The following is a 23,144-nucleotide window of genomic DNA, read 5'->3' as shown; positions in this document are numbered from 1 at the left end:
TTTTTTGATTTTAGAGAAGGATCTGCAGGGTGTTCAGGGTCTCATTACTAGATCGGATTTGTAGTGATCTGCCTGTTTACTGCTTCCCAAGAGCTGAGATTACAGGTGCGCCACCACGCCGGGTCAGTCTCAGTTGCCACCTCAGCGCTCCCTGGGGGTGGGGCACGGCATGGGAGGTGATGCACCCAACCCCTGCGCCTGCTTGCAGGTGCTTTAATCCACTGAGATATTTGGCAGGCCGTTTTGAGTTTCTTTTAGTTCTACGGCTAGGCCTAAACTTGGATCACTTTTATCTTTCCAGTGAAATAAATGGTTTTTCAACTTAAAAGAGAGAGAGAGAAATTGAGTTGCCCATTCTTTCGTATAACCATGAGTTGTTCTATCCTCATTTGCTTAAAATGCTGCTCTTTTCCAAAGTTAGGTTGGTACTTACCTTGTTGAAAATAAATTTGTCATATATACATTGGCCTATTTTTCCTCTCTTTGTATTTTATTTTTTATATTTTTGAAGAGAATACAAAATATTAAAAATATTAGAAATGACACAAAATTTCATTAAACGAAATGATAGGACTTCAACAATGGTTGCTATATTGCATATTGCTGTCTTCAAATTAGTTGTTCAGATTACCAGCTAGAAGTATGAAACATTGGTCAAGAATTAAAAAGAAGGAAGAAAAAATAAGCATTAACTGTTCCTTACAGTAGACCTGTAGAAATTAGCAGTACAGCTATCCAAGCTATTCTGTGTATATTCCTATCTGTATAAATTTTTCCCTTCCTTCTCTCTTTTTTTCTCCTCTCCCTCATCTCAGTTGTTCTCAGGTCTATTTCATTTTTCTGTGTGTTTTTCTTATGCCAGTATCATTTTGTTTTGATAACTATAGCTTTATAATATAAATCTTCCAACTTTGTTTTTTTTTTTCCAGATTTCTCTTAGCTATCCTAGATCCTTTTCCAGTTAGTTTTAAAATCAGTTTATCTAGTTATATACATAACCTTTTTGATTTTGATTGAATTATATATAATTCATAGGTCAAGATGCTTGCCAATCCTCCGCCTTCTACTCCGTGGCCAGGGTCAACACTCCCTTTACTTAGATCGTGTTTAGCTTCTCTTAGTAATATTTGTAGTTTAGAGTATCGAGATCTTATCCTATTTTCTTAAATGTATGTTAGGCATTTTGTTTTTTAATGTAATGCAATCACAAATTGTATCATTTAAATATTTTCATGTTTTACTGTTAGGACTTAGAAATATGACAATTTTTTAATATTGGTTATTTTGATTTTGCTAATTAAAAATTATTCTATTAGTCTTTTTGGTTGACTCCTTAGAATTTTCTGCAGATGTCATTTGCTAAAGAGACCACTTAGCTTTTTTCCTTTCTAATCTCTATACCTTCTATTTTTTTAAAAAAATTATTTATTTATTTATGTTTTGGTAGGACAGTTTCAATAATTAACACATTGCATGCATTCTTCCTAGTGGTTAATTGCTGTATAAGATGTGGACATGATATCCTATTTACAAACACTATTAGAACAAATCCTTCTATTCATTAAGAGAATGCAACTACATATCTATCCTAACCACAGATACAAAAGGGACATTCATCTGTATCCCTTTTTTTTGTTAACTTCCGTTATTTGAATATTATAGGTGTATTAACTCAGCAAAATATTCTAAAAGAGTCCAATAGTCCATAATAGTATTGGGTCTTCCGCTTCACTGGCAATGTCAGAAATTGTTGACCTGAGTCCCCTACAGCTCAACATAACACCATGGCTTTACTTTTATACTTTGTATTTATACTTTTCTGCTGGATGGTTAAGACCAAGGTAAAGCAGGACCTATGCAACAAGAGTTGTAGCTTTTGGGTCTGATAAGCTCAGTGAAATCCCCTCAGGATTTATCCTGAGATCCTGTACCTCAGATTGCAGAACCTTTGTCAGTGTCAGCCATGTGGATGAGTCATGGCCATTGCTTGGCCAATGTGCTCTCTTATACTTTCTATTTGTAATGCCTCCTCTGTCTTGTACTGGCCACACTTTCCAATGTAGTGTATAAAATAGCAAGGATGGTCATCCTAGACTTGTTCCTCATTTTAAGTAAAGAACATTAAGGATGATTAGCTATTTCTACTTATTCATTCATTTATTTATTTTATTTTATAAATTTATTTTAAAATGTATTTGGTTGTTGCGGGGTCTCACTATGCAGCTCAGATGAGCAGTGGTCCTCCTGATCTTAGCCTCCCCAGAGCTAGGATTACAGGCATGTGCCACTATGCCAGGACTCTGGCCAGCTCAGCATGCCTGAGGGCATGGCTGGAATGGCATGTGGTGCCAGGGATTGAACCGCAGTCCTTGCGCTTGCCTAAGCTTGAAGGTGCTTTAGTCTGCTGAGCTATCTTGCCAGTGCTCCCCCTCCCTTTTGGAGATAGAGTGTCACTATGTAGTTCAAGTTGGTTTTGAATTCACTATGTAGCCCTGACTGGCCTCAAGCCCATTAATCCTCTTGCTTCAGTCTTTCTAGTGCTGGAATTACAAGGCGTGCACTACCAAATCCAGCTGATTGGCTGTTGCTTTTTGTTTGCTTGTTTTTTTCATGCCCTTTATCAGGTTATGGAATTTCCTTCGCAGTCCACTAAAATTTTGCAGTTATGACCCTGCATTTGTATTGATTTAAGTATTTCCCTGTATGTTAAAATGAATAACTAATACACCAAGAGAAATTTTGGAAGGTAATGACTTAAAATGTAAAAATTAAAGTTTAAGTATTATAGAAAAAACACGGATAGCAATCTTTATGTCTTATCATACAAAGATTCCTCTAGTAGTGTGGAAGTCCTATCTAAGCATGACTCCCCAAGTAGAAACTAGGAAGTAAAAAGTTATTAGGTTAGGCTATATAAAAATTATAAAGTTGCTGTTCTAAAGATCTTATGAACAAATATAGAAAACTAATTACCAGCTGGATAAAATGTATGCAATATATATGTTGGGTAAAATGTTATTTCTAATATAGAGAGTTTATATATCAATTAGAAAAATTAAAACAATCTCTTAACTAATTAGTAAAGGAACTGAACAAGTAATTTATTGATAAAAGAAATACAATATCTAACAAAAGTATGAAAAGTTATTGTCTCAACAGTAATACTGTAAATACAAATGAAGCAATAACATGTTTTGTAGGGTTAACAAAAAATTGATAATATTCGGTACATGGAGGATGTAAGAAATAGTCATACTGGTGGGAGATTAAATAGTCTGCCATCACTGGAGGGCATTTGCCTAAAAGACTTTAAAAAACCATGTATATTGTCAGCCTCACAACTCTATTTCCAGGACTTCATTCTACACACAAGCTAAAGGGCTGGGGTGATAGTTCAGAGGCATAAGCACCTACCTGGCAAGCTCAAGGCCCAGAGTTCCATCCCTGATCCCCAGCCCCACATGCCATACTGGCCCTGGGACCTGGGCACCCCATGCCAGCCCTGGAACCAGGCTCAATAATGCACACCTGTAATCCCAGCACTCCGGTGGTTGAGACCAACAGGATCAATATAAGTTTGAGATCAGCCTCGGGGCTATAAAAGTGAGCACAAGGCCAGCCGGAACTGCATAGTGAGGTCCTGTCTCAAAACAAAACACAGAACACAAACTGAATAAGTTTGAGAAAATATTTGTGAATAAATATTTTTATTTTCAACTATTAATAATAAAAAATTTGCATACAATCTATATATCCATCAGTAGGGACCTAATTAAGTAAGCTAACTGTGCTACTATTAACATGGTATATGTGGATCTGTAGTTATAGAAATAGAAAAATCATTCCTTGTGCATGAAATATGGAGAGCTAGATCCTACTTTTTATATAGAAAAAAGGGAATATGTATACATATGTCTAACATGATTGGTAAAAAGTAGGTAGTTAGTAAATATTGGCTAGAATTTTTTTTTAAAAAGTTAGCTGTATCTATATAAAAATGTTAGCACTTATTGGTTAGTGCTTAGGACTGTCTCTATTTCTGGATAGTTTGAAAAAATGTTTGTTTTCTTGTTGTTATTGTTCAGCTGGGGGTTGAACCCACGGCCTTTGCATGAGCCATATCCCCAAATCTTTTTATTTTTAAATTTGTTTTTAATTTTGAGATTGGTGCTTACAAATCTACTAACTTTCCCAGGCTGGACTCAAACTTATGGTGCTCTTTCCTCAGTCTCCACAGTGTTAGAATTACAGGCATGCACCATCATGTCTGGCTGAAAACATTTTAATAAGCATATGTTACTTTCATAATCATAAATTGTATTAAAGCTATTTACTTATTTATTTATTTATTTTGTGGTACTGGGGATTGAACTCAGGACCTTGGACTTGCCAGACAGGCGCTTATGCTGCTGAGCTACGTCCCTGGCCCCAAAGCTATTTATTTTTGAGAAAATATAAAGAATTGAAAGAACTTAGTAGTGGATTCCAGCAGGGTATCAAGGAAATGAAGGTGTTGGGGGCGCTGGCCTTTAGTGACTTGTTTTAAGGTTCTATCTCCACTGGGAAATGAGAAAGAGAAGGAAGATGAAGAGGAGGAAAGTGAGGGTATATATGTCCATGTATGCTATTGAATTTTCCACCTGTTGCACTTGGGGTGCCTGTGGGGCATTCGGTTGGACATATGAGTCTGGAGCTTCCAGAATAAAGCTGGGTTATAATCCAGTAACCACTATTCCATTGTGTGTGTGTTAGTTACAATTCCAGCAGTGAATGTCGCTGCTTAGCAGGGAGGGCAGCATGGGGTGAGGTCCAGAGGAGCATTTTGGGGAAGATCCTCATTCAGGGAAGGCAGGAAGAGTGTCTAGGAAAGGAACCACAGCAAGAGAGGGAGTTAGGCAGGAGGAGAACCATCAGAGTGATGGCTTGAAATAACGGGGACAACTGCAGTCAAGCCGCTGAGCTAAATGCAAGGTGGAAAGAGCCCGGTGGGACTGGTAGTTAACAGGGCCTCATTGCCGGGTGTGCTTGGCCCAACCGGAGCGGTGATGGCGAAGTGAAAACGAGATGCGGGGAGAGGCCAGGCCCTGCGAGTCGGTGCAGTGTGTTCAGTTCTGAGACCTGGACGAGAAGTTAAAAAATAACCAGGATGACAGGTGGAGGGGGATGCAGTGTTAAGGAAAGTGATTTTCACTACGATCCCATTCCTAGTCCTGGGGAAGTAGCCAGCCAGAAGGGGACTGTCGAAGGAAAACATCAGAGAAGGAGAGACGACGCCACACTAGGTCAGCACAGGCAGGAAGGGACGAGATCCACGGCAGGAGGAAGGGCTTAGCTCTGCGTGAGGAGCCGCCCGCTGCCACTGTGATGGGTGGAGGAGTGAGCGTGGACTGCGTGGTGGCTGCAGGGTGGCTGCGGGGTGGGGGCAGTAATTAGAGGTGGCTCCTGCCTCATTTCCATGCCTGACGACGTTTCATCTTCTCACTCCAGAAAGACTGGAGTTTTAAGGTTCCCGCTTGATGAAGTTGGCTTGACGCAAAGCAATAATGAAAGTTGCCAATGGAGAATGTGGCAGGAATCAGCCGGGGTGTCAAGTTCACTCAGCCCCTGTGTGCAAATAGATAATTACGAGGCATCTCCACCAGTCGAACGGATCAAGATTCTCCTCGTGCGTAAGCCAGCACATGTTTAAGATTTCCAGAATACAGATTTCCGAAATAATGATTCTAATAAACAGTGGTTATCTTAACTTTATTTTCAGGCCATAAAACACATCCTTTGATAAATTATTTCGCCGTCTATCCCCAAGTGCACCTCTCCACGGAAGCCTCCCCTCCCCCGGCCGGCAGCCGCCCGAACGGCAGCTCCATATATTATTCATTCCAATCAAATAAGACACAGTGGTGCCTCAGTAAACTTGCTTTTCATATCAGAATTGCTCTTATTGAGTAATACACACTGCAGACCCCAGCTTCCAGCACCAGGCCTGAAATGAGCAATTCTCTCATTGTAATAATGTGCCTCTGTCATCTCCTTATTATCAGCATGATAAAAGATGAAATATTCACAGATGCTGCCCTCCTAACCTGATCACAGCTTGATATTTGAGCTTTGGAAATGAGTTTTATAAGCTTTAATATACTCCTTGGCGGAGTGACCCCTGAAATTAAACATTATTACAGAGCGGATATTTAAAAAGCTGGGGCCGCAAATTACATCAAAATGAAAATATTAAGGAGTATTACGAATATACCAAGAGGGAGCTCACAGCTCTGGAAGCTGTGAACGTTGGAGAACTCCACACGCGAGTGTCAAAAACATCAGAAAAAATAATAACAGCAGAGACACCTTGACTTCGGTTATTTTATACTTAGGACTAAACGAAATTATTTGAATGGATTTTTTTTCCTCCTGTAGGCTAGCTTTCCAGGAGAGAAGGAAAAAAAGTCCATTATTCGTAACTTTAGGTTCCTAATACATTTCATGCTTGGTTTAAAGAGGCATCTTCCCTCCCCTGTCCTTCTTCCTAGTGCATAGATAAATAAAAGAAATACCTAAATATAATGAAACCAAAGATCACGCTAAGAAAAAAGTGAGCAAACACGACCAGAAAGAGCTCCTGGATTCAATTTCCCCCGCGATTGGCACTCTGATGGACAGGCTTCCAGCAGTGCCTGGCTGCTGCAAAGCCGGGAGGGGAGAGAGGGGGTCAGCAGCCTGCTGCAGGGCTGTGGCGGCCCCAGGACCAGTCCTGGGGAGACTCTGGAGCACAGGGCACAGCACCACTTGCTGGACCCTCGCATCGGGGTCTGATGAGCGGGCTGGGCTAGGAAACTACTGACGCTGACCACTGATGACCGATTTAACACCTGAATGCCTGCTGGAGAGAAAGCTTCGTGAGGACAGGGACTGTGCCTGGCTCTGTTCCTAGAGTGTTACTGGCTCTAGCTCTAGGGCTCAGACAGGTGGCCCATACTAAATGCTACACCTGTACTTATGAAATGAATGAGTGAGTGCATGCGCAAGAACAGACGACCGTCCAGTTCTTCCCCTCTTAGTCCCCAGAGAAGTTCCTTGCTTCGTGGACTTGCAGAGAACATACAAGGAACATTTTCAAGACCTGATCTTTTGTTTCGTGTTTGCCCAGGACTATTTAACTAATTTGCGAAGTACACCTGGAGAGTAGCCTCAGTACTTGGTTTTGGTGCAGTAGCCACATTTTGCTGTACTGCTTGCCACCTGACAATTCCCTTTTTGGACCACTACTTTTTTTTTTTAAGTATGTTTAGCTCTCTGAGCCTCAGTTTCCTCCACTGCAAAACTGGAATATTAACACTCAAGTTCTAGCTGATGTTGGCTTGAAATGAGTGAATACACACAGAACAATATGTATGTTCATCTTCCCTTGTATGATACAGATATACATATCAATTCAAAATCTTTTTTAAAAAAGAAATAGATTCCTTCCCTTAGTAGCAGACCAATGTTTCTATGTGTGAAAATTTTTATTGCAAATTTCAAATTTATTTATGCTGTGGGGGAAGGGAAAATAAATCCAGAGCATAGGGGAGAGAAACATGGATTTTTTGGAAGAGATAAACTGGGGTTTGAAGCCTGGGTCTATGTATGCCTAGTCATGAGACATTGGACAAGTTACTTAACCTCTCTGAGGCCTGTTTATAAAAATGACAATAATGGTTCTTCTGATCCTATTTGACAGCTTCTTGCCAAGATATCCATTTTTAAAAATTAAATATGAAATAAAAGGAATAAAAGAAAGAAAATGATTATTAGTCACAGATCTACTGATAGAAAACACAAAATAATCTATAAATTATTAGAATAAAAATGTGTCTCTTACAGAGTTGCTGGATACAAAATCAATACACAAAGTCAACTCAGTTCTTATACACCAGTAGCAATCAGTCTGAAGATTTACTTGAAAACATTTATAGTAGCAGCAAAAATATAAAGGTACCTAGAAATAAATATAACATAAGCTGTAAACATTTTTATGAAGAATACTAGAAAAAATTTATTGAAATATATTTAGATCAGACATACACACCCCCACACACACCCACACACCCACACACACACACACACACACAGTGATGCTCTTAGGAAAATACCCTATGTTATAAAGATATAAATTCCCCAAACTACTCTTTTGACTTAATGCAATTCCAATTAGATTTGGAACTTTACAAGGTAATTCTAATACCTACATAATATAACAAGGGCCAAAATGCTCTGAAACAAGAAGTGGCTGAGGGAGGGAGGGTTTCTTCTACCTGATAGCAAGATTTATCTTAAAGTGATGGTAGTTAAAGTAATGCTAGACTGATGGGACAGCAGAGAAGAAGAAGGTCCCAGTAACAAATCATGCATACATGGAAATTAGGTTTTTATGCGACTGGACATTACAGACTGGGCAGGGAGAGGGTAACATTGTTGTTAGTTCAGGGAAAGTTTATTATTCTTATTGGGAAAACAAAAGGAATTTGGTCCTGCTTCACAATCCACCCAAAGATAAACTTGCTATGAATTAAATAATTAAAAAAGGGAAAACTGGAAAAATTTTAGAATATCTTCATAACCTTGAAGCCATAAGATATGCACATTTCAGTAAAAGAGTTAATAAGTTTGAGTGCAGTAGAATTAGGAGCAGATTGGGTCTTCTTTTTAAAGTATTAGTAGATAACCCCAGCCTTCTCTTGGCTGCATTTGTGTCCCTCCATTGCACCTGTCCATTCATGACCCCCTGAGTTTTAAGCACCTTCCTCCAATTTGTAAGTCTCTCCTCTGGAACAAGAAGTGAAGATTGAATTCTCAAATGAGATTGTGTTTTCCTACAATGTTGAAGGGCAAATACCAGATGCGTAGGTCATCAGCAAAAGGGCTAGTTTAAAAATTCAATTTCTTGAGCATTTACAAAATGCCAGAAATTTCTGGCAAGTACCAGAAAGTAGCTAACAAAAGCAGAGTTCAGAATAGACTTGGGGGGTTAACAATGCCCAAGCTCCCCCATCTCTTTTAATCAGAGAGCTGGAAATGTACCCAAGACCACAGAATGAGGAAGATGTGGAGCTTGGACCAGCTGGCCCGACTCCTAAGTTCTCTAGGGCTGTCTCCCATGGCCAGTGTCAGCACCAACATTCTGCTGTTCTTAGATCCCTGTGAGCATTCAGAATTCCTGCAGAACAAAGGGGACTGGTTCCCATTGTGATGATGACTTCTGGGTGGCCATCACATAATGCATCTTCTCAAACATCAGGTAAATGCCCTAGAATATTCTGAATCATTTTGTTGTTATCTATGTTCCAGAATCTAGAAGCCAGTTTTTCAAAAACGTTGGCTAACAAGGATATTCTGTGATTCATTAAAAGCTTGCTCTTTCCTATTCAGTGCCAACTACAGAATTAGCATGTATGGGTTGGAGGAGGCAGGTAGAAGTGCAGGGGAAAGAGGCCTGACACTTACAGAGTTGGAGGAAGGTGAATCAAGATATTAGAATAAAGGCAATGTAAAGATAATGCATCCATAGTAAACTACTGACATAGAGAAGCTCTAAATAACAGATATTTAATATTATACATTTCTACAAGGTAGAAGGCTAGTGCAGCTCTCTCTAGGCTAATGTCAAGATGCTGACAGGATTGTGTTCCTTTATAGAGATGCCTGGAGAAAATCCATTTATTTTCCACTTTTCGGAGGTCATCCACATTCCTTGGCTCATGGTCCCTTCCTCCATCTTCAAAGCCAGCAGCATAACACTCATCTGCCCATTCTTCCATAGTTGCATATTCTGACTCTCCTACCTTCTGCTTTCACTTTTAAAGCTGCTTTAGAATATATGAGGCCCACCTGAACAATACAGCCTTAGGTCCTTAACTATTGGTTATCTGCTACCTAATTTTTCTTCGCCATTTTGGCATAACATTTATAGATTCTGAGGTTAGTACAGACTCTAGGATTGGACATCTTCAAGGATTGCTTTAGTCTGTTTCTGTTGCTGTAACAAAATACTCTAGGTTACTTTATACAGAAAAAAGTTTATTTAACTCAGTTTTGGAGGTTGAATGTCTTTAAGATCAAGCAGCTGCATAGGCCTGCCCTTTAGAGGGGCCCCCTGGCCATGCCACAACCTGGGCGATGGCATGAGGGCAGGAGAGTATGCAAACAAGTGGGATCATACGGCAAGGAAGGAAGCCCAGGCAACTGGGATCAGGCTCACTCTTTTATAACAAATCTTTTTGTGTGAGAAATAACTCAGTCTGGGAGATCAGTATTAATCCCTTCCTGGGTTCCACCCGTGACGGGCTCCATCACTTCTTGATATTGCCACACTGGGGCCAGGCCTCCAGCACATGAGCCTTCAGAGGACACACTCAAATCACACCAAGAACCATGACTAGTGTATGATGCATGACCCATGTGACAATTTATTGTAATCCTATTTCTTGACATACAGTATTCACTACAAGAACTGAGCCCATTTCCAAGGAGTATTTCTGAATGCCTATAAATAATCAGTATTTGTTTCTAATACATGCTTTGGCTTATAACAGCCTTTGGAATTTCCCTTACCATACTAGTTACATGAAAGGACTTTCTATACATAGGCAGCAAGCACTCTGCACACTAACATGGTTGAATGAGACATGACTTCTGACTTACACTCAAATTACACTCAGACCACATTACATAAACAAATGCTTCATAATTGCTATCACTCCTTGGCTTAGGATGAGATTAAGTGCCCATTGTAAATTTAAGATGTCATAAATTGAAAATCATGATAGCAACACAGCATACTGTAAGAAATGTACTGTAAAGCCACATTCTGTAAAACATACTGCATCCTGCTTCTGCAACACTGTCAAGTTTCAAAGTCCTAATTCAAACCACCTCACATTGAATTCTAGTGGCCTAAAACAGCAACTTTACATTCTGCAATCAGTTCTCCTCTGGGACTGCTGTCATCCAACGGTTCACGCAAGGCAGGCAAGATGGCATCCACACATGGCTGGGAGATGATTTTGCTCATTAACTGGAAGCTCAGCCAGAACGTTGACTGGAGCCCCGTCCATGAGGTCTTTAGCACAGAGGTCTCTGAGAAGTCAGACTTCACCGCAGAAGCTAACTCAGTTCAAGTGTGTCAGGATAACCCGGTGGAAGTTGCCTGACCTTTTCTGACCTAGTTTTGAAAGTTGCATAACAATACTCTGTCGCTTGAAACGCTCAAAGCCCTCTCAGAGGCAAAGGATGGGACATTTCTCTCACCTCTAAATGGGATTAAAGACAAATAATTTGTGGCCATTGTTTGGAACCCACCCACCCATGGGATAAAAGACTCAGTGAGGGCAGCACTGAAATGTGTCTCATCTACCGCTCTATTCCTGGCACCTGGCACGGTGTCCGACATGCAGTAGGAGGAATGTGAACACTGGTTGTGGGATAATCAGAATTGGAAAGTCCATCCCTAGATATTTTTGAAATGCACTGCTGACAGGACATTTTCTCATATCTCACAGAAAGGAAGTCAGACAAAAATTTTCACTCTGCATATTGGAGGTGTTAGTTGAGCCCAGAGAGATGGGAGGGGAGGCTGTGGAGATGGAGCCCCAGGAACTCAGTTCAACTAAGGCTGTTCTCCTTTTGGTTTTATGTACTGGATCTTTTGGGTGATGTCCTTCTGATAAGGTTTTTTTTTTTAAACTATAAGAGCATTTGAAAGCCACTGTGGTCCTTATTGATGGGCACTGGAATCTCACTGTGACCCACAATTATAGGTACCATAGACTCACTATTTAGGTGTTCTCACTTCATTGTTTCCAAAATGGATTACCTTAAGGTGACAATTTGATGACATCACTTGGATGGTGCTGGTTCATTGCCACCATTTAATTGGCTGTGAAATATCAATGAGAGGCAATTCCAGAGTTGTGCAGCCCTGGAATGAGCATGCTCCAGCTGGCTGCAAATCTGCTAAACTGATCCTCCTCAGCAACGCAAGCCCTTTCCTTTCTGTGCCTTCTCTTTGAATGCAATTTACAGAAGGCAAAACCCACTCCCAAGGCCCCACTGTGCCCCAAGACCTCTCTGTACACACACAGAACAATGACCCCAACTGAACAGTGCCCACATATGCCCCCTCACCTTCTCATGCACACAGATGTCACCAACAGCAACGATGCTAACAAACATTTATCGAGCGCCTACTATGTATTGCTCACTATTGTAAATAGTTTCATCTAGTCCTTCTTCAACATCTAAGTGTATCATTATTATTTCATGTTAGCCTCCCGGACCTGGGCTTGAACACAGCCAGTATGATTTTAGAGCCTTGTCTTCTCCATACTTTGCTGTTTATTATGCGCTGCAATGGTTTTGATGCCATGTCCTTAAAATTTTTTATGTTGAACTTTCACCTCCAATGCAATAGTATTAGGATGTGAGGCTTTAGTCCGGGCGTGGCGGCACATGCCTGTAGTCCCAGCACTAGGGAGGCACAAATCAGGATCACTGTGAGTCTGACCTTGCACAAAAAAGAATGCGGGGCCTTTGGGCAGGATCAGTACCCTTATTATAGAGGCTCGAGGGAGCTCATCTGCCCCATTTTGCCCTTCCATAATGAAGATGCAGAGAGGGCTCTGTCTGTGAGGGACAGTTCCTCCATTGCCAGATGCTGAAACTGCTGGCACCTTGATCTTGGTAGCACCTTCAGCCTCCAGAAAGTTAGGAAGTTTGTTTATTGACCACCCAGTGTCAGTTTGTTGCAGCAGCCTGAATGGACTAAGATACACGCGTACTATGTGGAGCAAGTAATAAGCAACACAGACACAGTTTCTGCCATGACAAAGCCCACAATCCAGTGGGGAGACGGGCACCCATCTTTCACACATGTGCGCAATCACAGTGTCTTGGGAACATATGATAGGGCCCAGTGGAGGTTGAGAGAGTCAAGGAAAGCTGTGCTGGGAAGTAACCCATAAGACAAGTAAGTGTTAACCGACTTGCAGGATTTCATTTTTATTATCCCCAGGAAGCTGGATATAGGGCTGAGGGAGACCAGGACAATGCAGGGTCAGGGGGAGGGACACACTTCCAGGACAGTGAGGGTTAGAGAGAGTATGATGGCACTGTTTCCACAGGAAGATTCATGTCTGCAGATTGCCCTAGAGAAACAAATGTCCACCCAAATGGGCTGATGAGACTAGGCAGGTCCCAGTCACCATCGTAAAACAGAGGCGTATTTATCTGGGATGTTATGAGAAGGCAGGGTTGATATTGCACCCTTCCAATTTCTCCTTCTGGGCTTAGAGGAGCTGCTTTCTGAATCTGGCTTTCTCCCCCTGTAATGGATGGGGATGCTTTGGGATCGTGGCTAAGGTACTGCTTGTCACCTGACCTGAAGTTTGTTAATTCAAGAAATCTAGAAATTCATTCAGGCTTCAAAGCATTATCCAGGCAAGTGAGCTGAGCATCTGGCTGTCCTTGGTTGTGTCTTTGGCTGTCTATCATTTGTTCTTCCTCCCTTTTTCTTTCATCAGAAGTAGGATGTGCTCATCACTGGCCTCTTTGTCTCAAGGTCGCTCATGTCTCATTTTTTGCTAATTAGGGTCAGTGCTCACAGATATCATGGACTCAGTTGGGGCTAGAAGCAAAAGGATGTTGGGGCTGTTTCATGAAATACAAAGAGAGAGACGTGGCTGGGCTTCAGGAGACACGGATCCAGGAGGTAGAGAATGAGGCAGGACTGACTCCCTCTCGCTTCTGCAGCTGGCAGAGTAGATGGGGGCTCTGCTTCAATTCCTCAGTCATGTGTAGGATCGAGAGAGCTTGGGGAGAGCTGGTCTCGCCTAGGAAGTGGGAAAAGGTCCAAGAGAAAGGCGATAGCCTACTTCTTGCCATTAACTACAGAAATTTTCCCCACTCTTAAAATATGTATATTTAGTTTATGTCTAGACTTGACCGATTCGATTAGTTATCTCTCCCCTATCAAGAAAAATATGGGATTGGGAGATAGCTGGTGGTCTAAGCACCTGCCTGGCAAGTGCAAGCACCTGGGTTTGATCCCTGGTACCACATGCCAGAACTGGGCGTGGTAGCACACTCCCATGATCCCAGAGCTGGGGAGCCTAAGACAGGAGGATCACTGTGAGTCCGAACTATGTAGCGAGACTCTATCAAGAATAAAAAAAGTTAAAAAAGAAAAGTAAATGAGGGAAGGTAAAGGTAGAACATCACTAGATATAGCTCCCTATTAAGCAGAACTGGAGATGTGAAATTAAAGATGGCTTCCTCTCCGTATTGACCAGATGAGTTGAGCCTTGAACTATGATTTGAACTATGAGTAGAATACCCATGTGGCCTTCATTCCAGCCTGTGCTCAGATTTTATTCTGCATTTCTATCCTAGTGACACAGGACACAGGTACTGTCTTCTCAGTGCTCCAACTCCCCAACATTGTTACATTAGTAGCAGACTGTGTTACTTAGCTCTTTGTTTCTGTGACAAAGTTTAGTGGAGGAAAGATTCCTTTTGGTTCATGACTTCAAGGTTTCAGTGCATGTTCAGTTGGCTCAGGTGCTTTAGGCAGAAAGGTGTGGTGGTCAGGAATCAGAGAGTGAGAAAGTCACTAAGAGGAAGGGGCCAGGGACCAGATATAGTCCCTAAGCTCATGCCCCATAACCCACTCCTTTCAATGAGGCTCCACCTCTGTCCCTATCACCTTCTAATCATGCCATAAAATTAGGAACTTATTAAATGCATTAATCCACTTGATGAATTTAGAGACCTCATGTTCCAACCACTTCCCCAAAGCTCGTCAGCTCATAACTGACACTGGGAGACCCTTTAGAGCCAAACCCTATGGAGGAGGCTATTTCCTACTTCCTGTCTGCTCCACAACTCCCTGCTGCTATTGTGGAAGGGAAGACTTTCTTCATATTGGTCCGACAGCTTCTATCCTAGTATATCAAAATATGGCAATGCCAGAAACAAGCACATTTTTGTATCAACATTTGCCAGTGGAGGTGTAATTACTTTTGTTTTCCTATCACAGCTTTTAAACAATTTGAACATGCCTAGTATACTTGTTCCTTGGAATCCATAAGAATTTTTGTCAGGACCTTCCATGGATATTGAAATTTCTAATGCTCAAGTTTCTTTTAGCAAGTGGCACTGTATTTGCCTATAACCTACACAATGCTTTCGTCCCTTACTCTAGATTACATATAATATCTGGTCCAGTGTAAATGCTATGTAGACAATTGTTATACTGTATGGTATAATACAGTATAACATTTTGGGAATAATGACAAGGAAAAAATCTGCATAAATTCAGTATGGACATAATTATTTTCAAACATTTTCAGTTGGTTGAATCCGTAGGTGCAGAGCCTACATCTATGGAAGGCTGTGTATTTTGCTTTTCTTTTTTTATATTCATAAGAGGATGATCAAAACTAGAATTTTAGAAACTATTTGTTAAGCAGTTTGAGGTAATAATTCCAAAATATTGAACAGAGTTAGAAATGGGGATATTTCTTCTGCTTGGCCCCAGTGAGGCCTGGGCCATAGCATGAGGGGTTCTGTGGGTGCGCTATCTTTGGATGCTCTATCTGAGCCCTGGTAGCAGTGACTGTTCCCACATAAGCTGTTCTTATATTTTTTAGAATTTCCTTACCATTTGATTCTCCAGTGTCCTGTTATAGTTGCTAATTCTTACATTAAACTGTCCCAGATCAAATTACTGTGTGTTTTCTCTTTCCTGATTAGACCTAGACTGATATGTCCAGGATAAAGAAACCCGGTCACATTAAGGAATGGAAGCAAAAAACTTCAAGTTAGTTTTATTATTCCCATTTCAAAGATGAAAAGTTGAGACCCAAGGGGATATGCCTTCTGCAGCAGATTCTGTGGGTGGTGTGGCCTATCCACTGACCCCGACACCTCTGAGCATTTCTATCTGGTGACATCTGTCAGGACCTGCATTTTTGTGATTGAGGGCAGAAGCGCCTGTGGAATTAATGCTCTTCTAGGGCAGCCCCCAATCACTGATGACAGGAGTGGTACTTAAGTAGCCCAGACTCCTTCCTCCTTGGGGTTGGACTAACTCTGGGAGGATACCTTCTAACATCAAGTGTCTAAAGAAGGACGAAGCTCCACTGCCTATTATAAATGCCGACTCAGTAAGGTATCCTTTATTGTTGGCTTTCTCTGCCTTACTTCCCTGCTGTGCTCCCTTCACCTCCCATATGAGCCACTCACACTTAAATCCCTTTCTGGGTCTGCTGCTGGGGGAACCCAGTCAAAGCCAAGGTCATACAATGGGGCAGTGGTACAGTGGGGACTGGAATCCAGCTCTCCTGCTCTGTAGACTAGGCTCTAAGCACTGCACTGCTTGGCCTGTGTTCTTAGCAAGCTTTTCTTGAAACAAGATCTTATATAATTCATGACTACTTCTTCACCTATTCTGAAGTTGCAAGCTTTCTTTCTGGTTGAAACTGTGTTGTAGATGCTGCCTCCTGCCTTCCTGGACTCAAGTGCTTGCAAATGTAACCTGTTTGACTCAGGCTTCTAGGGAGGGGTCTTAGGTGCCCTGTGTGTAATGGCACTTAGGGCTGTTACTGATATTTCCCTGTGTGCCAGACCCTCTGCCCAGCACCTACCTGTACTGGCTCATGCAGTCTGTACCACAGTCCTGTGCAATAGTCTTGCTTATGTACTTCCCTAATTCGAAGACACACTGTCTATTAATGTTTTGGGAGGTAGGAGTTGCCATCACTTCAATTTTAAGACACACTCTTATTTCAGAATGCTGAAATGTAAGAAGGTACGGGATTATTTTCAATTAAAAATAAGGCCTTCACTGGTTCTAGTGGCACATGACTGTAACTACCAGCATTAGAAAGACTGAGACAGGAGAATCACTGTGAGTTTGAGGACCAGAGCTACAAAGTGAGTTCAAATCCAGCCTGAACTGCACAGTGGAACTGTATCAAAATGCTAAAACAAACAAACAAACAAACAAACAAGTCTTTCACATCCTTAAAAGGTTAGGTGATAGTCCAAGCTCTTGCACTAAACAAGAACTCCTGGAAGTGAGAGGCTACGCAGGCCTTTCTTCTCTCTTCTGCTTCTCTCCAGCTGGCTGCCCTGTGTACACGTGACGTAATCTCCCACATTCCAAGCATTTTCTTTCTCTCAACAAAGGTGTTTGTCCTCAGGTGGACTGGACTCGCTTGGGCTTGCTGACCAGGGAAACACTGTGAAGCTTGGGGGCACAGACCCTGTGACCGGGGCCTGTGTAGGAGGCAAAGGGCTGCAGCTGCTAAGGAGGGTGTGGGTGAAAGCAGGCCTGCTCTGGAGTTGCCTTTACTAGTTTTCCTCCAGTAGGGTCCGAGAACATTCTCCATGGCAAAAACAGCCACATTTCCATGGTTGGCACTATTCTAAGCCTTAGCACACATGATTCTATGTCATTCTCACAACAGTCCTATAGTTGTCCCTACTGTTACTCCATTTTAACATTTATTATTTATTTTTATAGATTTAAAAAAATTCTTATTTATTTATTTATTTGGTACAGGGTTTTGCTATGCAGCTTAGACTCATAGTGATCATCCTACTTCAGCCTCCCTAGCACTGGGATTACAGCTGTGCACACTACTCCTGCTTTGGGTGGTTGGCACGGCATACCTGGGCCTCTGGGGCCTGCACAGCACGTAGTACTGGGGATTGAACCCTGGTGCTTGCGCTTGCCAAGCAGCCACTTAGACCACCAAGCTATCTCTCATATATATATATATATATATATATATGATAACTTCTCACTGTGTAGTCCAGGCTGGCCCCAAACTTGCAGTGATCCTCCTGCCTCAGCCTCTTCAGTGCCAGGATTACAGATGTGCACCACCATGCCACACCGGGTGTTCTCACCCCACTTGAGATGGGAGGAACTGACTTCCCTCTGTCTCACATCTGGAAAGAGACACAACTGGATTTAGATATGTGCAATCTCTGTCCTAAACTGTGCTTCTCACTTCCCCATAGCTGTACTTTGGAATCATTAGAAATAATGGCAGTGAACAGACTACGAAACCCAAGTCATCTATTTGTTCATGGGTTTGTGTAAGTCTCAGATCCTTAGCACTAAGCAATCTTGACTAGAACAGAGCTTTCACAAAGGATTTGGTTTTTGCCTCTGGGTGCATCCTGTTTGACTATGGTATTGACAAAACAGCTGCTTTGTATTCTCACAGAGTCTTTTTCAAAGCATGCTCTTGAAGTGTGACCGAGTATGTGGTTTTTGGGATGAGCAAATGTCTTTTACTTTTCTGATAACTCACATCTCTTGGGCACATGGTAACTGAATTATCCAGATTATTTGATTCCTCTGAGCAGTCAGTGATCCAGATGAAATGCTTACCATGCCTTCTCCTCCTCACTTGGTAGATGAATCTTTTAAAACAGGATTTTACACTTCCATGTAGTGAGTTTGCTAATTCATGTGTTTATCCACCATTTACGTCCTGCTCCCTGTATACTGGGTATTGTGTTGGTGACAAGGTACATCCAGTGGCTCATCTTTGGCTTTAAGGAGCTCACAGGGTGCAGTGTGGGTGGACTGGGAGTTCAGGTCACTGCAGACCCAAGCGCAACCTTCAAAGTATTATCAGAAGCAAGCATAGGGTGATAAGATTCCAGAGAGCAGCCCCTGCACAAGCCTGGGGGCTCTAGCAGGACTCCCACATAAACTGACTGCAGGTGGGTATGAGTCACACGAAGAACAGATGGGGAGGCTCTTGAAGTAGAGATAATACCAAACACCAATGTCAGGAGAAAGTCGGCAGAACTGTTTTTCTTTAGGTGCTGTGAAAGTGCAGGGCGAGTAGGTTTGTGGGTGCAATGACCAGGAGACCACACCTGAGAGCCTCAGGGATCACTGAATGGGGGTCTTCCTATAATGGGAAGAAATTTTGGGGGGGGAGCACCCTGAAAGTTATAGGGAGCCCTGGGAAAGCTATAGGGAGCCAGCAGAGAAGTGCTGCTTCTGGCTGATTTCTTATGGTGGCAGTGGGGCTGTAGAGGAGTGTGGAGCTGTCCAAAACCTAGCTTGGAGGCAGTTGCTTTCATCCAGTGATGATGAAGAGTGAAAAGATTTGAAAGTTGTGTGGCAGTGACTGAGGAGTCAGGTGGTGGTGGCACCATTTATGAAATGAAGAGAGGTGGTGGAACATGCATGGGGACAGGGTGGGGTGTGGAGTGGGGAGGATGAGCTTGGATTTAAAAATTTGGAAATAAATGTACCTGTGGGACAGTGAGGGGAATGTTAGCTATTTGGGGGTAGAAGTCCAGAGAGGAGTCAGTGACTAGCCAGCATCCCACAGCTGTGGTGGGAGTGAATGGTGATGATGGTGTCAGAAAAACTCTTTTGCTTATTTTGGACATCTTAGATCTTTTTTCAACAAGTTTTTTATTTGGGAAGTTCACCCATGTGCTTTTGGGGCATGCAGTCAAGTCACACTGTTGGTGCACCCAGCATCAGTCGCTTCCCTGGGGCGACGTATCTCCCTATCCATTTGGATGTCGCGTGTCGAGCTGATGTTGAGGATTTTTGCTTCCTTGCAGTTCATTGATACATTCCTTGCATAGTCCTCTGGCCATCACCAAGCCAACGGGATTCTAATATTCCTTTCCCTGATCCAACCAAAGCTCTTTGTAAATTGGACTCAGCAGGAGTAAGTCCAGTGACCTCATAAATAGTGGAAATGATTGCAAATCAGAATTCATATATGTTCCCAACTCAGTGGGTGTCCCTCTCCCCCACAAAGGAAGCAATCATCGCTTTCAAATTTCTGTTTGCCCTTTCACTCAGCTACATTGGAAGAAAATATATAGAGAGATTTTGCTATATAAGCCTGAAAGGTCCACTTTTTCCAATGTGAAAAGATAGAAGTCTGGTGGCTGGCCCTGTGTAGTTAGGTGGTCCCGCTTGGGGAGTCACCAGAGGGGTGAGGGCCGGAGTGGGAGCTCACAGAAGTGGTTTTCCCATGGGCATCTGGGAAAATGTTTCCTACTCAAAGAAATGCTTAAAAAATTTGAAGCTAATGGAGACTGTTACTGGCACTGCTACACTTATACTTGTGTTTTCTCCTGTTTAACTCAGACACTTCAGTTCCCTGGCGAAGAGATGGTACCAGGTGATTAATTTTGGTTTTTCAGACCCTTCTTGGCTTAGGCCCTCATGAGATCCTCTGCTCACTCTTTGCCTTCTGTTATCTGGCACTTGCAGTCATTGGTGGAAGACATCTAGTACCTAAAAGATGACAGAGATACTAGATGACAGGTACTTGAGTCCCAGCAGAGCCCTACCCATGACCTGTACTAAGCATTGTCACCTGGGAGAAATAGATCTTTCTTGTATTTAAACACTGAGACTTTATCTTTTCCTTATGTAATTTTTCTGAGCACTATTTTAGAGGTCCTTCCTTTTTTCTCTTGCCCTTCTGCTTTTCCCTAAAGAGAAATCTATCTCTGTCGATCTTTCTATCTATATTGCTGTTTCTATCTCTATCTCTATCTCTAGCCCTAGCTCTCTCTCTCTCGCTCGCTCGCTCACTCACTTGCTCTCGCTCTCCTCCCCCTCTCATCTTGCTCTCTTGATCTCTAGTAACTTCTGATTGTGATGCATAAAATGCACCCAAGATAGAGTGAGCAGGAATAGGTTGTTTGAGGGAGTAGGAATATTCTTGTGCTGTAATCATGCTTATAGCTTTCACTAGCTAATAAATCACTTAATCTTATCTAGTCTCATTTTCTCCACTTGTGCAGTGAACATGTGTATTGTCCATTTTCTGTTGCTAATAGCAAAATGCCATAGCCTGGGTAAGTAATGAAGGAAAGAAGTTTATTTTGGGTCATGGTTCTGGTCCAAGGTCAAAGGACCGTATCTGGAGTTGCCTGTCTTACTGGCGGAGTCCAAGCCATCTCAGTATATTACATGAGAGACAGAGGAAGTGCTTCTGCACATATGTATCTCCTGCTTTCTCTCTTCTTATAAAGCCACAAGGATTCAGCCATGAGGGCTGAATTGGACCATGGAGCTTTGTCTAATGACCTCACCTCTAAATGCCATAGTCAGCTCATGTTTTCACTCTTTAATACCTTAGAATGGGTATTAAATGCCAGAATATGAAACCTTAGTGATGCGCTCACCATACCAGAGCAGCACATATAAATAAGAGGCCTGCTGTGAGGACTGAGGATACGTGTATGTGAAAGCATTTATAAATTATAAAACTGTATGCCTGGGGTGACTATCAGGCAAGTGGGAGGATGTTAAAGCTTTCCAAAGTGATGTCTTCACACCCACTGTTCTCATCTTCCCGCTGCAATTCTGGGCACCCACGTTTTATAGTGGAAGCACCAAAGTTGTGCCCCAAATTCTATCATGGTGCATGGGTGGAAATATTCAGTAGGTAGCATTTATAGAATGCAAGGCTTATTTTTCTCACTTTCCATGTTGTTTCTTTTTTTTCTCCCTTCTTCTTTTAGTCATTGCTAGATTTATAGAGGGAGAATTCATAGCAGTTGATAAGTCAATTAAATTTCATTTAGTTTACAAAATACCTCCCTTCCAAAGCCTGGACTCACACAAATTGCAAACTTCTTTTTGAATAAATAATTTCTTCTGGTGTCTTATTGTCTTTATGTCCCAAAAGGACAGAGACATTCACCAGTCTCAGAATTTCCATAATTTAAGAGCAATCATTTGCTTTTTCTAATTTGTCCTAATGAGCTCACATTTTTTCTTTATCAGACCCATTTTCTCTGGCAAAAGGTCATCACGGGCAATCATCCATGTCTACGGAGTATAAATTGTTTTCATAACAATTTTCATTTGCCTTGGAAAATATGCCAGGCTGAAAACATGGCCACTTCATATCTATGGCAGCACGCGTCCCATCTCCCCCACTTGCTTTGCTGTACCAACCTTCTGAGGAAGAATCAGCTAGAGAACTAGCTGGTGACAAGACTTCTTCCCTGTTGGCACATTTTGCTGGCCAGTGCTGCCTTCCAGAACCACACAATAGTTTTGTCTCCTCTGTGTGGCTTGCTGTTGGCTCCAGAGCTCATCGGTAATCCCTTCCTAAGGCTCAGGCCTTGACCTTGGACATCTGTCCCCCTTTCTTTTGTGCCCCCTTGTTAAAGGCCACTCAGGACCACTCCCACCCTCAGCCTCAGCTCCTGGAGGTCCTGGGACAAACTTGGGTCCTTGAGACAGTCAGAGGATGGGAGAGGTTCAAAAAGTATAACATTTAATATTTATCTTGGGCTGGGGACCCAGATTGGATCCCCGGTACAAGATGCCATTCCCCAGTACTGCATGCATTGCCAGCCCTGGGAACCCAGGTGTACCTTGCCAACCACCGAGCACCAGGGGAGTTGAGACAGGAGGATTACTATGAGTCCAAGCTGTGCAGAGAGACCCTGCCCCAAATAAATAAATAAATAAATAAATAAATGCCGGCCAGGTAGCTCAGCAGACTAAATTACCTGCTTATGTAAGCTAAATTGTAAGCTAAATGACTGGGGTTCGATCTCCTGCAGGCCGTGCTGGCCTCACCCCCAGGGCACACTGACTGAGACTGGGAGTGGTGGTGCACGCCTGTAATCCCAGCGCTTGGGAGGCTGAAAACAAGAGGATCACTACGAGTCTGATCTGTGTAGTGACACCCTGTAGATCCTGTAATAAAAAACATTCAAAAAAGATTAAATTTTTAAACAAATTTTGTTTTAATTCCCCTAAAGCTCAAGAATGTATTCCATGGGGCTGGGGAGATGGCTCAGTGGAATAAGTGCTTCCCTGGTAAGTGCAAGGGCCTGAGTTCAATCCCCAGTTCCGCCAAAAAAAGAATGTATCCCATTTCATTCAACAAATCTTACTGAGCATCCCTTGAGCTCCAGGGGCTAGGCACAGAGACACAAGAACAGAGTGCTCACTGCTGGTTGGTGGAGATGGAGACTGATAGTGGAACTGTTGAGCTAGCTGGGGCAGGGTGTCAGCATGAAGCTTCTACTCATGGCTCAGGTCAAATGTACAGTGTGAGGCACAGGCCAGTAAGAACGGGCCA

This window comes from Octodon degus, unplaced genomic scaffold (genome assembly GCF_000260255.1).
Source record: "Octodon degus isolate 3935 unplaced genomic scaffold, OctDeg1.0 scaffold00130, whole genome shotgun sequence".
NCBI classification, from domain to species: Eukaryota; Metazoa; Chordata; class Mammalia; order Rodentia; family Octodontidae; genus Octodon; species Octodon degus.
Note: the sequence above shows the minus strand (reverse complement) of the source record.